The following is a 16966-nucleotide window of genomic DNA, read 5'->3' as shown; positions in this document are numbered from 1 at the left end:
GTTTTCTTTTAGGCCTTAAAATACCTCACTCTAAGCTCTCCTTGATGTGAAGGTTTGTGTTGAGAAGTCTGCTGTGATTCTCATGGGATTTCCATTACAGGTAATTTGTTTTTTTCTCTAACTTTTAATATTCTGTTCTTGAGCTGAATTTCTGGAATCTTTATTATTATATGCCTTAGTGTAGATTTATTTTGGTCATGGTTGTTTGGAGTTCTATATACTTCATTTATTTGTATGTCATATTCCATTTCCATGCTTGGGAAATTTTGTGCCATTATTTGTATGAAGAGTTTTTCATGGCATTTGCACTGTCTCCAGCTTTCTCATTGACTCCAATCAACCTTATGTTGTCTTTCTTCACTTCATCTTGCAGCTGTTGGATGGATTTTTCATGGTCTCTTGCTGTTTTTGAGATATCTTTCTTTTCATAGTTGTTATCCACAATCCTGTCTTCTGCATCTGATATTCTATGGTTTCCCATTATTTTCCTAAGTTTTTGTATTTTTTTTTTAATGTGTGTTTGCTCTAATGTTTTTCATGTTGATCATCATTTCTTTTTGTACCTGAGAGATTATTTTTCCTATAGCCTCTTCCATTTGCTTTTTCACTTTTATTTCTATCATTTCAGAAAGTTCCATTGCTTGGCTTTTGAGTTCCTCTATCTCATTGTGCTCTGGACTTGTCCTGGGTAGGCTGTGCATCTGGCATTGCATTTTGCTTTTGTGCCTTGTCATTCCTATTTTCTATTATTTTATTTTATTTTGTTTTCTGTGTTGATGCTTGCTGATTTTTTATGGCAGATAACTTCATCACTAGTCTCAAGGCTTCTCCAGGAAATGTCTGTTCTCCAAGGATGTCTTTTAGATGGAGGTTGTTCTTGGTCTTTATGTCTATCCCAAGAACCTACCTTCCTAATATATTAAGAATGAGAAGTTGCTATCTATTTGGCTCAGTATTCAGTCCTTTGGTACTGGACTATGGTGATGGTTATGACCCACAAAATCAGTGTTATTATACAAGGGAAAAATTGATTATAACATGTATGACATCCTGGCTAAAGTAGTATAGTTAATAATAACAATAGCATCAAGTACAGTCTAGCTACTGACAAACTGTGGTAACTATTAATCTGATACTTTTAACTGTAGGAGCAAATTCTACAGTTATATAACAAAGTTCAAATATACCAGGAACTTTTATGCAGTGATTTTCTTCTTAGTGGATGGATTTTCTCCACTCTGTTGTGGAGGTTGGGGATAGGATTTAAGAGAGATAGGGGAGAAAATAGAGAGATGAATGAGGTCAAATACAGTAGAAGCAAGGCTGGAAGGCAATGGATGGTCAACCAAGTTCTGGGAAACTGGAGGACACAGAGGAGAAAGAGTGAAAGAGAAAGTGCAGGATTATTGAAGTGAACCAGAAAGGGAAGAGATAATGTTCACTGATATGAAAATATCATAACATCAAGAGACAAGTGAGGAAAGAGAGAAAGAAGATGAGTAGAAAAAATACAAAAAGAAAGGTAATAAACCTAAATAGTGAAAAAGGAAAGAAGAGAAAAAAAAAAAAGCAACATACAGAAACAAAACAAAAATAGCCACAAAACAAGACAAAACAACCCCAACCTGACAGCAAAAGGATAACCAAGCAGACAAAGAAAAATAAAAGTAGTAAAATTCCTCTGGTGTCCACAGTTCTGTGGGAGGTTTGAGTCAGATCCCAGAAATGTGTTGTGCACTCCAGCCAAGCTTGCTGTAGGATTTGTGCTGGGTGTGGGGCTGATATTGGCCTCTGGATGTGGAGGCTGAGACTGGCCTTCTGTTGCTGGAGTTCTCCTGGAGCCCTTTGATATAGAATGGCTGCCCTGTTTGCTGCTGTTCTGTTTGTGTCTGTGCTGAAGCACAGCGTTGGTTCCCTTAGCTTACCAATTGGTAACTCATATTCTCACTACTGCTATGGACTTTTACACTACACCTGTCCCACCTGGGCTGGTGTGTGCACATGTGTCTGCTCTTGCTGGTCTCCAAGTGTACATTTCTGAGCCAGTCAAAAAAGTTTGATGTCAACCTTCGTGGAGAAAACAGGAAAAATTAAAAATTAAAGTCCAAGAGTAAGAAGAGACTAAAAGGGAAATTGTTATGCAGAAATAAGTCCTATATTTTCCTCCATCTTCTGACTTTAAGTTACTGCCATGTAATTGAAGGAAAAGAATCATCTAGGTGTTTTACATTATTCATTAAAAAGCATGTTAAATTTTTGGAAGAAACTTATTTTTCTTTCTTTTTCCATCAAAAAGTCAAAGTTCACTACTGTGGTTAGTTTATTTGATCCATTCATCAAATCTAGACTAGAGGAAACTATGAACTGCATATCTTTTGGGCAATCTTCCAGAAATATTATTTCTCAAAATCTGGCTTTGAAATAAACTTAAAGAACAAATATATTAAGGTTAAAGTTTTGGTAATGTTATGTAAGCACAGAAGTAGAACATATCAGTAATATCTTTCATGAAATGTGGGGGTCCTCCTGACACTTTGACTAAGATGGAGAAACACCTCTCAGTTTTGTGTCAACTTGAATGGTGGAATGCTATAGAAAGTATTCCATAGTTATCTTAGAGGATGAATTTGGGGATATATACACCATAACATGCAAATAGTTGAACAATCTAATCCTCAAATTCTGTGTTACAAAATTTAAAAATATCAGCTTTGTATGTCTATATCTGTTTTCATGAGAAACCACTTTGAAGATATCAATATGTAATACAACAAGCATTGTTAATTCCCTACCACTCTGTTTGTAACTCTGTACTGTCTGTACTGTTTCTTTGCTATTTTGTAAAATGTCGACTGTCTGTTAATATTTTCCTCCTTTTATTTTTAAAATAAAAAAAAAATTTGAAATTCAACTGGTTGTTTAAAAATCCAGTTTTTCATCCCGAGGCACGTTATCTAAACCTCAATTCTTTATATGTTGATTGGAGATAATATTAATGCCTATATTTTAATCATTGTTGATGCTTAAATTTGTACATCTGCAATGACTGAATCTCCTAATTATTAAAATATCTACTTGCAAAATAACTTTACAACCACAAATCCAGTGAATCAATATAATCTAATCTCTCTCAACTTTTCCTGGTAGGATAGGAGTTTATAAAACAATCTTTAATTGCATACACTTTCTTGGGAACACAATCATCATTTTATAGCCAGAATGTGACTGTGCTATTTTAAAAACTGAATAATATTTCTATGAATATAGTGCAAATGAACTCTATTTAAATAAATTTCAAGAACTAATTGATCTTACTTGATTTTCTTGTTTGAAAAACTATTTTCTGCCCCACAGTTCATAAATAGGAGTTGCTGCAGTGGAATTAAATAATATTTTGTATTTGGTAAGTGCTTTCATATAAAGCATCTCATTTAGTCTCATAGCAAGGATACCTATCTGACATCACCAGAACAGATATCATTATCCTCATTTTCAGTTGAGTAAATTAGAGCTTAGAGGAATTGACTGACTTGCCCGAGGTTGTTGTCTCTCTTTCTGAGCCTCATGCTTCCACCTCTTTGACACTTACCTCACCAAACCTGTTATTTTAGTTTCAGCTCATTGCTTGCTTGTGTTATTTGCGAAGGACTTGTTTTTCTGGTCAGTCTCAATGTCCATTTTCTTGTTGAGGAGTAGGTTACCTTTCAGAATACTTCAGTCACAGAAGAGGTAATTAGAAAAGACTTTATTGTGGATTCTGTGCCTCATAAAACAATCTATTCCGAAGTACAGAGTTTCCAAGAATCTAATCCAATGCATGGATGATAAAGCTGTGTGGATAAACATTATCATCTCTGTTGCTGTTAGCAGAGAGTAATTAGTCCTGTACTATGTTCAAGGAGTCAAAATTCCCCTGTATTGTAATAATCAAAGCTATTCAGCTGGCTGGCCCATGATTCTGGGTTTTTCCCTAATTTACACATTTCATTCTTGCTGTCATTCTACCAAGATTTCCTTATGTAACTGCATTGCATTAAGTGTGAATTATCTTGTTTTTCATTAGAAATATGTGAACATCAGAGCAACCAGAGAATGCCACAAGACTTAATTGCTCTCCCTTGGTATTTATTGGATGATTAGCATCATGTTCTGTTTTGTTAAATAACAATGTATTCTAAGTACTCAGCTCCAGAATTTATCAGAGTTTTTTTCCAATGAAAGCACATTTTTAAGCTATGAGAAAGAAAGCTATGGATGAAACCACACTCATGATTCTGACTCATGTGGTTTTTCCAGGTGGAGGATGTGGTTGTAATACGTTGTTCTTCTTATAGCCTTGGAAATTCCAAATGGGCAATCACAGAACAGAAAGTGGCTTCTCTCCTTTCCAGGAGCAGCTGCATTTCCTCAAGAAGTCATGCTATTCCAGAGGAAAACCAGGCACCTTAAAATTAGCCTTATGTGCTGTGTAGTATCAAAGTATAGTACATGACTCACGCCTGAGTCATCACACTCATTTGGCTTTCTCTCCATATTTTTCCTGCTTTAGGAGTTGAAGCCTCAAGAAAACAGTTGGGGGAGGGTGCAGGAGACAATTAGCATTGTAGAGAGAAGAGGAAGGAAAGCTGGTGAGTTCCAAGTGCTGATGGGCTCTGAGGCTGTGAGCAAGTCAGAATAATGACAGCCAATTTAGAAAAGTGTCATAGAATATAGCACTCAGTTAGTGTCCAATAAATGTTGGCTATTGTGAGTGTGAATGGAATGTCTTGATCTGGTCATAGAATATAACCATCAAAAGAAAGGCTCTTGAAGACATTGTAATTGCTGCAGAATAAATTAACAGTATAGATGTGACTCATTTATCACTCTACATAAATAAGTCTGATTAGACTGAAAACATGTTGGACTACATTCACTATCTACTACTTCGGGAAGTCAGAGGGGAATGTGCCTAGGAAAAATATTACATCCATTGAGCAGAAGGCAGCTACATTCAACCCAGAGCCCTTTAAATCAATTTGAAATCTTGTTTGTTAAATTAAAGAAAATCCAAAACGCCAAAATCCAAATACTCCAGTCCTTTTCAAAAATAAAGGAAAAATGAGAAGAAAAAAAAAAAAAATCAAATCAAGCATTAGAAATGAAAACTTGGCCAGGTGTTGTGGCTCATGGCAGTGATTCCAGCACTTAGGAGGAGGGAGGAGGATCGCCATGAGTCTGAGGCCAGACTGGGCTACACAATGAGTTCAAGGCTAATTTAGAATGTATAGTGAAAGCCTATCTCAAAGAAAAAACAAAGAAAAGAAAAGAAAAAGAAAAACAGCAAACTCTTGGCTTAGACCCAAAATGGAAAGAGAAGCTATGCTCCCTTAATCTCTATATATCTGGAGTGATTGGAAGGAGTAATTTAATTATTATAAAAATAAGTCATAAAATTAGCTAAGTGGTGTACTTGGTTAAGAAATCATTCTGCATAGCTGAGGCTTTCAAATTAGGCAAGGGTTAAACACTCAAAGCACCATCATGAAGCAAGTTTTAACTAAATGTTAATTGACACATGATATTTATACATATATATGATAATTTCATACAAATACACAGTTTGTGATAAGCAAATCAGATAAATAGCATTTCTGAGGAAGGAGATTAGGGGATGGCTAGGGAAGTGGGTGTGACCTATCAGTTATAAAATTCCAGGACCTGTGGGCAGAATATTCCTAAAGCCCTGCACCTGGAACCAATTAGTGAGTTCTATCTTCAATTCTTCTCCTAAGAACTCCTGCAGGTTGTGATAGGACAGCTGGAGGAGCAGAAAAAACAAAAGGCAGCCACCATTTTCCAACTTTGCTCTCTCTTTCACAGTGGTTTGTTTTCACCCTGTACAATGTACTTCTTTTAACTGACTCACACTCACCCTGCAGAGAATGTTTCTTTTTCTACCTTTAGTCAATGTAAAACCTTGCTACCTTTTGCACTTTTCTTAACCAGTTCTTTGTTCAGGTCAGAAAGAACCTACAAGAAGACCCAAGAACTTCAGAAACTGGTAACATTTCCATCTCCTCAAACATTTGCCATTTCTACATATTGAGAAATTTCAAACTCTTCTAATTATATAAAAATACATAATAAATTGTTGTAGACTATGGTTACCCTATTGTGTGATACAAAACCTTAGGAATAAATCATATCTAACTGTATTTAGGTACCAGGTATGAAACCCACATCTACTCCCTAGTTTCTAGTGACCATTATTTTCTTCCCTACCTCTACAAAACTTTTTGTTTTTATCTTTTACAAATGAGTGAGAAAAGGAGACAGTTGTCTTTCTGTGCCTGGCTTATTTCACCTAACATAATGTACCTCAGTTTCATCCGTGTTGTTGCAAATGATAGGATATCATTGTTCTTCTATGACTGAATAACATTGCACTATATTTATATATACAGCCAGTCTAATTAGGATGAGATGATATTTCATTGTGGCATTGATTTTCATCTCCCTGGTGGTTAGTAACATTAAGCATTTTTCATATACTATACTTGTTGGCCATTTGAATGTCTTTTAAAAATGTCTATTCAAAGTTGAGCATGGTGGTACACACCTGTAATCCCAGCACTTGGGAGGCTGAGGCAGGAGGATTGTTGTGAGTTCGAGGCCAACCTGGGCTACAAAATGAGTTGAAGGCCAGCCTGAACTGCGTAGCAAGACCATGTCTCAAAAAAAAGACAAAAATGGGAGAGAAATGTACATTCAGATAACTTGATCAGTTATAATCAGACTTTTTACACTATTGAAATGTTTGAGACCGTTATATAACTAATCAGGATTTTAATCCCCTTGTCATTGCTATAAAATATTTATCAAATATTTTCTCTACCAGAAAACTTTTCAAACAGGTAAATTGAATAAAGCTGCAAGATGCCAAGTCAACTTAAAAAAGAGTAGTATTTCATATATCAATAATGAACTTGCTGAAAAAGAAATCAAGAAAGCAGCCACACTACAAAAATAGCTATAAAATATACCTTGAAATAAACTAATCATGAAAATGAAAAATCTCTACAATAAAAAAGATAAAACACTGATGAAAGAGATAAGACACATGCACACAAGCATGGGAAAATATCTGATGTTTGGTGACTGGTAGCATTAATATTATAACACGTCCATAGTTCCCAAAGTGATCTGCAGATTCAGCTCAGTGCCAAGCAAAATGTCACTGATGGATGGATAAAGAAAGTGTGATATACACACAATGCAGTACTACTCTGCCACAAAGAAAGATAAACTTGAATCATTTGCAGAAGAATGGATGCACCGTGAGACTATAATGTTAAGTGAAATGAATCAGATACACAAGCTTAAATATCACACGAGCGACCTAAAGTATGAATAAAAGCAAAATAAAAGATAGATAACAGGAAGAAAGGAGATTGATCTTTCTCAAATGGGGAAAGGATCAAGAGATGGGGAGGGGAAGGGAAAGGAAAAGGAGAAAAAAAGGGAATTGAGACGTATTATGTATGTGTACCAACTCCACACAAGGAATGTAAGCAGTATGTACTGCAAGCATGTACGAATAAATAAAAAATTGAAAAAGTTTTATGGCATAAAAAACTGTATAAAAAATATCAATGACGTTATTTACAGGAATGGCAAAAAATCCTAAAATTCATATGAAAGCACAAAACACCCAGAGGCTGGGGATTTAGCTCAGCGGCAAAGTACCTGCCTGGCAAGTGCAATGTCGTGAGTTCGGTTCCCGGTACCGGAGAAAAACCAAAAAAAAAAAAAAAAAAAAAAAAAAGAAAGCACAAAATACCCAGAAAAGGAGAAGTAAACTTGAGCAAAAAGAACAAAGCTGCAGCTATCACCACATCTGAATGAAAACATACTATAAATTTATAGTAACTAAAATAGCATGGTGCTGGTACTAAAGTGGTCACAGAGACCAAAGAAACTAAGAATAGAGAGCCAAGAAATTAATGTATGAAGCTTCAGCCAAAAGATTTTCAACAAAGTTGCTAAGAATACACTGTAAAAGTTCTGTCTTTTCAATAAAAATTCTGGATAAACTGCATATATGTATGCAAAAGAATGAAAGTAGGCTCATTTCTCACCACATAGAGCACTCAACTCCAAATACCTCAAAGATCTATGCCTAAGATCTGCAAATATGACTACTAGGAGTCATAGGGGAAACACTTTATATTTATTGTCATAGACAATAAATTTTGGATCAAACACTAAGCAGGGGGAACAAAGCAAAAAGTAGATGAATGGGATTATATCAAACAAAAAGTCCTCTGCACAGCAAACAGTCGATGAGAAAACCTGCATAATGGTTAAATAAATTTTTAATAATAATATCTACACAGAATACTGCTTTTGTAGCCTTCTAGTGGTTGGTTTTGTTTTGTTTTTTAGATTATAAAATGGTATGTAACAAACCAGTTAAACTGCAACCAGTTAAAGTTGGTTTATGTAGTACAATGTAATAAGGAAAGCTAAACAAAGAGAGTCTCCATCCTCTAAATCAGAAACAATCACTTTTAATGTTGTTTCCCATCTTGTTAAAGAGAATTCTGAATGCTTGCCCCATAGTCACTCAATGTTATAGCCTGTAAGGCCACTGCCATCCCTTCCCCTGTGTGAGCTGTGGTTGTCAAACTGGGGTAATTGTTTTTGATTTATGGAATGAAGAAGAAAATACTCTTCATGCTGAGACAGGTAAAAGAGGAAGGTATTTCTGCAGAGAATGGCCTGGAAAGTCTTTGTAGGAAAGGGTATCTCAGTAGGATTCAGGAGTGAGAAGAGTGGAAAAACATTTCTAAGTGAGGGAAGCAGGTCCCATCACGGACCCAACCCAGCTCCCACATCTGGAGCTTAGTGGATGAAATGGAGAGAGAACGACAGGACCTACAATGTGTGGATAGATATAGGTTAGGTCTCAGCAAGGCTTTGTATACTTTGGTAAGGAATTCAATTTTCAAAAATTTTTCTTGAGAAATAAAATGAAGTAACTGAATTTTGAACAAAGGACTAAAATGATGGGTAAAATAAGCTTAGATTTGGCTTGAGTAACTGGGTAATGAAACCCAGTTAAAATGAAATTGGCCAGGTGAATAAGAAGGGAGGGGTGCCTGGGGTTCAAAGTTTGGTTGCTTCTATGTTGGACATACAGTGATTTTCAGACATTTAGATGCACAAAGTATGCAAGGAGCTTTGAAAGTCTGGAGATCAGAGCAGAAAGTTGGACTAGAGATAACTATTTGTGAGCTATTAGCATAATCTTTACGTCATAGTAATGACAAGAAGACACTTATGTTAGGAATAGAATGTGGAGAAAGTAAAAGGGTCCAGACTTGTCCTCTGAAAAATCCACAGTTCCAGGTCAAATTGAGAAGAACTTGCTAAAGAGACTGAGAAGGAGAGAAGAGGGAAGTGGAAGAAGGTCAGAAGAATTTGGGGCCACCTCTTCCCAGGAAGATTCCAAGAAGAGATACTTTCAATGTTGTAGAGTGAGGTGGAGAGTAAGGGCAATTGAAGGTAGATTAAGAAGACAAATTCTTCTACTTTAGAATCATCCTATATTTTAGCCATCCCATAGTTAGCCACATTTCACATATTTTACCTCATTAATATTATTGTACACATCTATTTATTCTCTTTACTCCTTCTGCCAGTGAATGCATCTCCTAAGCTAACTGAACAACTTTCTACATGGTCCAGATTCATTTAGTCTGCCCTTCCCAATATAGCCTTCAAACTACTGCCAGAGATAATTTAAAAAAGCAATAGTGTCATTCATATGCTGAAAACTTGTTGATGCCCAGCCACACCATTTTGCTCTCTTTGAAAGTTAGTTTAATGCAGAAGGCCATTCACTGACATTTAGCTCACTTCTTGCTTGGAACTATTAAACCAAAACTATTATGAACATTCTGGTGCTTGTATGTTTGCACTTCTGTGGGTGTTGGGTATAAATCTGGGTATATAATTGAGGTGAGAATCAAATATCTAAGTTACCTGTCTTAGAATACAGGAAAATAAATCCGGATAAAACCAGAGGAAAGAAAACCAATGAAATAATAAAGATATGTTATCAAGCAAATAGTGGACAATAGAGATAATCAATAAATACAAAATTTTGTTATTTGAATCATTTCATAAAAAAGAACACTGATGAAGAAAGGAATGGACAAAGTGCAAATGCATCATATTAGGAATGAAAAAGAGGCACCACTACAGACCCTGAAGACAAAAAAATAATGGCAGGTTTTATCCACTTCCTATTGCTGATGTAATAAGTTACTGAAAATTTGTAGTGGTTTAAAATAACAGGCACTTAATATGTTTTATAGCCCAAGAATTCAGAATCTTGAAATAGGTCTTATGTGGCTGAAATAGTGTGTTGGCAGACCTGTATTCCTACAGTAGGTGAGGGAAGAGAATCTGTTTCCATGCTTTTTCTTGTTCTGAAGTTCATCTGCATTTCTTTGGGTTGTGTTTCTCTGTCAGGAATCACATCTCTGACTTCTGTTCATGTCAGAGTCTTATCCACCTTAGACTCTCCTGCCTTCTCACTATGGGTTAGCCGTGAAAGTCTCATATACTAGAAGTGTTTGATCTCCAATATAATAGTATGCAAAGGTGGTAGAACTTTTAGGAGGTAGGGCCTTGTAGGAGGTGATTGTCATTGAGGACACCACCTAGAGAAGGGATTAATGCCAGTTTTAAAGGAGTTGATTAGGTCTTTCAGGACTGGACCAGCTAGTGAGTCAGTTTGACCTATTTGCTGTATTCTCTTGCTTCTCTCACCATGTGAGTGCTCTTCTGTGTATGCACTACTGCAGAGTGATGCTGTTTGCAAAGAGTTCTTCCCCAAAAATTGATGTTGGCATAATCTTCAGCTTTCATAACTATCAGATAAGTACATTGATAAAGTACCCAGGTGAGGTATTTTGTTGTAGCTATACAATGTGGACACTCCTTCCACATGATAATTCAAGATAATTTTCCATGTTGGTGTCCTTCATTTAGTCACATCTGAAAAGGTTTAATAAATAAAAATTAGAGGAGGTCATCTTTTTGTCCTAAGGTCCTGGGTTAGGCCCATAGACTGGTATGAAAGTTCCAGTCACTAAGCTGAAACTAGATTGTTAATCTGAGTTTCTGAAAACTCAGATTTAGAGCCAAATTCCCAAACAGGTCAGTTCCATGTGGCATAAGAATGAGGTTTCCTCTCCCTTAATCCTGTCACAAAAAAGGTAAGCTGAAGTAACCTGATGGAAACCAATCAGTTATTTTTCTATTTTTCAGTCTCCCTGGCCCTGCTTTACAAAAAAGTAACTTTGAAGTGACTCACCCAATTTTTGTCTTTGCTTTCTGCAGCTCTTTTTTGTCTCTAAAGCCATACTCCTCTTCTTGGCTCAGAGAAGCACTTACTCTGTTTGATGAAATGAAGTATTTTCCCATTCTAGAACTGAAAATAAAGTCAATTAAGATCACTATATTAAATTGCTGCAATTTTATCCTTCAGCCATTTCTTGTCATATAGAGAAACACAGTCACAAGTTCTGGGCATTGGGGACTGAGGGTATCATGAACAATTTATTTTGGCAAATAGATTTGAAATTCTAGATGACATGAGTAAATTACTGAAAAATACATGCCTAGAACTAAAACAAGAAGGAACAGGACAAAAAAATCATTAGAATCCTGTTTCTAGGGACAAAAATAAATGTGTAATTTAAAACATTCCCAATAAGAAAACTCATGTCCCAGCAGATATCAGGATTATATTACCAAAAAATTTGAGAAACAACTAACACCAGTGTTACAAACCTAAGTGAGAAATAACAAAAAGGAGTATTTTCTGAGTCTTTCAATGAGGCCAGCATATCTTGAGTAAAACTTGAGAGACCTTATAAGTTAGGAAGATTACAGGCAAATCATTCTCATAAACATAGGTACAAAAATCTCAAACAAATATGAACAAATTAACCCATTCCTACACAAAAAGAATAATACGTTACAACACAGTTGGGTTTATTTTATGAATGTACTCTTAAAATTTAATTATTATTATTATTATTATTATTTTGTACCCAGAATTGAACTCAGGACCTTGCTTTTGCCAAGCAGGCACTGTGCCACTAAGCTGTATCCCCAAGCTCTTCAAATTTAAATTTCAAACAGTGTGACTTATATTAGCAGATTAAAAATCATATGGGAATCAAAATAGATGCAAAATAAGTATCTTGTATTTTCAATATGCCTTCATGAAAAAATGCTTAGCAAACTATAAGTAGGAATTTTTAATCTAATAAAAGCTATATAAAAACTAAAGAAATTATTGTACTTGATAATAAAATTTTGAAAGCTTTCTGCTTCATCTGGGAAGACAGTGGTGTCCAGTATAATGATTCTTTGTTAGTAATGCAGTGGGAGGTCTTATACTGTGAAATGAGCCAAACAAAGGAAATGAAATTAATGGGAATTAAAGAGGAATTTAAATACTATTCTGGACAGGTATCATGATTGTGTAGTTAAAAAATTCATTAGAATATGTAGAAAAACTATTAGAATAAATCAGTGAGTTTAACAAGGTTATTAATTAAAGGTAAATAGGAGAAACAAAATTCTACACACTTGTCGTAGTTATTTTTCTCATTGCTGAGGCAAAATACCTGACTCCCATTGCTAAAAGAAGAAAGATTTGTTAGGTTCAGTTTGTGCAGGGTTCAGTCCATAATTAGCTGGCTCCAAGGTAAGGTAGAATGAAAGAAGAGTATCTCAGAAGCGTAAAGACAGTTCATGGTAGGGAGCAGACAACAAAGTAGTGAAGTAGCAAACAACAAGTAGCAAGAGACTAGTGGCCAGCAGTGATACTCTTTCTGTCCTTTATATCCCATCTAGGCTGCCCACCCTTAGGGCAGGTAGTGCTTACATCCAGGACAGGGCAGTCTTAATCCTACTACCCCATCACAAATCAATCCCAGCATCACATCCTTGATCCCAATATCACACACCTTAGCTCTAGCCACCTCCTAAAAGCCCCACGTATGACCGCACGAGGCTTTGGAAAGACATCTAGGTACAAGCCATAATGATCATTTAATAGGCTTCAGAAAAATGCAGTTAAATGATAATATTTATGGAAACATTAAATCAAATTGCTGGGAATCACTGAAACATATGCAAGAATCTTTACATAGAATACCCCAAATGTTACTGAGAGATATTTGATTTAAGAAAATAGAAGGGTACAATATGTATGGAAAGGGAAAGAAACTGTTCAAAAAGAAAGAACAACAGGGATGGCAGAAAAGAAAAAAGAAGGGAAAAAAGATATGTTAATATACACAAGATAGCTAAGATAATTGTACTACTAATTTCTATTAGTTCTTTGAAAGGAACAGTTAGTGTTTATATTGCTCGATCAATTTTGCATGCCTGTACCTGGTAGTCTGAGCAACTACTTTGAAGATAACAATATGCAATATAACCATTGTTGGTTTCCTATCACCTTGTTTTAAAATTCTGTATCATTTTTATTGGTTTTTTTCTCTCTTTGAAATAAAAAATAGAAAGGGATACTTTATTAAGAGATTATAAAATCAATATTAGAGATAAATCAGTTTTCTCAAAATAATTTAAAAATTCAGTATAACTCCTGCCATAATCCCTGACATAATGTTTAGAAATGGAAAAGTTGATTTTAAAATGAATATGGAAATAAAAAGGTCAAGAATAGTAACACATTAGAAAAAAATTTGGATACTTGCACTCTCAGGTATCAAACCTTATTATCAAACTGCAACAATAAAATAGTGTGGTACTGGTAGCTCAAAAATTTAAAAAAGTAGATTAGGTGTCATAGAATTGAGAGTCCTGAAGGAAACTCACATCTGTATGTTCACAGAATTTGTGGGAAACAAAAGAAAACATGGAAGTCTTTTCTATCTATTCAGGGAAAGTACTGTTCTTCATAAGTTGGTCGAATCAATTGCATATTTATATGGAAAATAAAATCTTGTGACTCCTATCTCACATGAAAAAGAAAACAAAAATCCTTTCAGACGTATTTTGGATCTGAATGAGAAAAATTAACAAGCAGATCTTCTAAATGCTATTATAAAAATACCATCACGACCTTCGAGAAGTCACAGATTTCTAAAACATTAATCACACACACACACACGCACACACACACACACACACACACACACACACACACAAACTACGTAAATAGATATATTAAATGATTAGCATTAAGGGTCATCTGGGTATACAGCATAAAATGCCAATAAGATGATGATAACTAAGTAGCCCTATAATCTGATAAAATGAAAAGCAAAGGCAAAGCAAAACAAAACATCTGACCATTCCAAGTGCTATCAAAGATGATCTGTCATCCAATGCTTATGGAGTTTAATTTGGTACAGCTACTTTGAGAAACTATTAGACAGTATTTATTACAAGAAATTTGTGCTTACCCTGTGACCAACTATTCCATGAGAAAAGAATGCAAATATCCATCAAAAGATATTTATGAAAAGGTATATAATAGTTTTATTCATAGTAAACCCAAACTAGAAACAGTTCAAACATCCATTAATAGTATAATGCTAAATGTGTTATATTTATACCATGGAGCATATACAGCAAAGAAAATGTCTTACTATAATGTACCCATAAGACATATTGCTGATTTACTATGCATTGATTCTGAATGATTCCATTTGTAACAAATACAAAAGCTTGTAAAATAAACTTATAATGGTAGACATCAGAACAGTTGTTACTTTTGATGGGTTATTATTTGGAAGAGATGAGAAAGAGTTCTGGGGTGTTTGGTTACATCTGCTACTTAATCTAGGTGGTAGTTATATGATTTGCTTAGTGTTTAAAAAGTTTAATGGATTTTACACTGGTAATTTGTATGCTTCACAGCATGAATGCTATGCCTAGGAAAGAAAGCCAAAATATCTTAAAGTCAAACTAGTAAAGAGAATATCCTAAGGGTATTATGCCTGCAAGCAATTTAATACAGTTACATTTTGAGAATTTACATGGTATCATAGCTGTTAATGTCAATCACCAATTTTTTTTAAAGTAGAGATTTTGAATTTTCCTGGGTTTTTCATTAAGGTTGTTTATATGCATAAGTCAGGTGTCTGAAATTAGCTACAAGGCTCTCAGCAGGAACTGAGAAAGTTGGAAAACTATCTGATTGATTCCTCATTTACTTTAATATTGGCCATATGAGTATCAAAATTTAAAAAAATAATAACAGCAGAAACTCAAGTCTCCCAGGAACAGCTGTGACTTGGGATTCAGAAGTCAAAAAACCTGATTCAAAATCCTGATGTTTGCTTTTGACTGGGGATCCCTACCCAAACTTGAAGCCTGATTTTTGCTCCAGCCATGTTCCAAGGTTGTTGCAATAACATGTATTGAAGGAAGACATGTTTTCCTGAAAGAGGACATGTAAAATATGAGTGGAATTTTGCAGACAATATGCTGGTTGCCATGATCTTTACCAACAGGGTACGAGCTTGCTCTAAAGTCCTCACATGGAAATCACCCTTTGTTCCCTTAGGGATGCACAAAATCACTGTTGCCATAGCAATGCTGCCACGTGGTATCAGAAATCAGGCTTAGGCCTTGAAGGATAAAACAAAAGTGAGGGTTGGCCAGTTAGCAAGGAAAGCATCCTGAATAGATAGTGCCCTGCCTCCAATAACAGAAGGCATATACACATATTGCATAATTCTTTTTATGCTTGAGCATGGTAAATAATCTATGTTTTGAAAAAGCATGTCATTTTTAGAAGTCAGTATTTCTCTTGACTGTCAGATCACTTTGAAAATCGGGTTTGTTTTGCATTCATTAACACCTATTTTTGGAAATAGAGGGTGAAAGAATTTATTCTCCAAATCCTTGAAATGTTGTGACTTTTGCCCTTGCTGGCATTGAGTAATACTCATGAGAAGAGAGAATGTAGGTCTATTTTATAAAAACCTAAATTGCATGAAAGTGCATATTTCTATGGCATGCATGGATTTTATACTTTTATGAGAATTCAAAAATAAACAAGATATTATGAAAGCATATTGTGGATTTTTTAAAGATAGAAGGTTTTATGAACATTTGAGTTGTCAAGTAGGTATTAGCTTGTCTCCTTCAATTACCAAGGGAAGTCCTAGAAGCTCAAATTTGGAAATTCTATTTTGACCCTTTTGAGTCATACTGTGATTGAAAGTTTTACACATGAGACTGTTAATCTTCTTTGCTTTTTTTAAAAATAGATTTTATAGAGAAAATAAGGGTGATTTAAGAGGAATCATTAACCTGGCAGTGATTATAATAGCTGCAATTGAATTTGCAGACTCTCCAGTTAAATTACTGTGAATATTGTAAGCTTAGTGTATAAAAAAGAGCATTTAATATAAACTTCATACTTGCTAAAATATTGGTTTTGGGTACTGGAATTTTGTTTATGTAGTATATTTGCTATCCAGAACAGGTAAAACTCTCCAGTGTATTTGTTTATAAATGCTACTTATACAAGACCTTTAAAATGACTAAATTTACATATATATAAATGTGCACATTTATGTATTTTATATATATATGCACCAGTGGTCTAATAATACTTTATTTATCCTATGTATATAAAAAACTTAGTAATAAATCTCATTCAATTTTATAACCTATGAAGTAATATGTCTTCATCTATATAAACCAAAGATAAATTGTTTAAATAACACATTCTTTATTTTTAGATTTTTAGAATGCTTTCTACCATCTGCTCACTCTAACAAAAAATGTGACATAAACATACTCTTAAGATAAATGTGTCACAATAACAGGAATAGCTGTGCTTATTGAGTATTTATATTATTTCAGGCATTGAACTGTGACCTTTTGAATTATTACATTCTCTAATCTTCATAGC

Source organism: Chinchilla lanigera, unplaced genomic scaffold (genome assembly GCF_000276665.1).
Source record: "Chinchilla lanigera isolate Chin_1 unplaced genomic scaffold, ChiLan1.0 scaffold00028, whole genome shotgun sequence".
In the NCBI taxonomy this organism is placed as follows: domain Eukaryota; kingdom Metazoa; phylum Chordata; class Mammalia; order Rodentia; family Chinchillidae; genus Chinchilla; species Chinchilla lanigera.
This window is presented reverse-complemented; position numbering follows the sequence as displayed.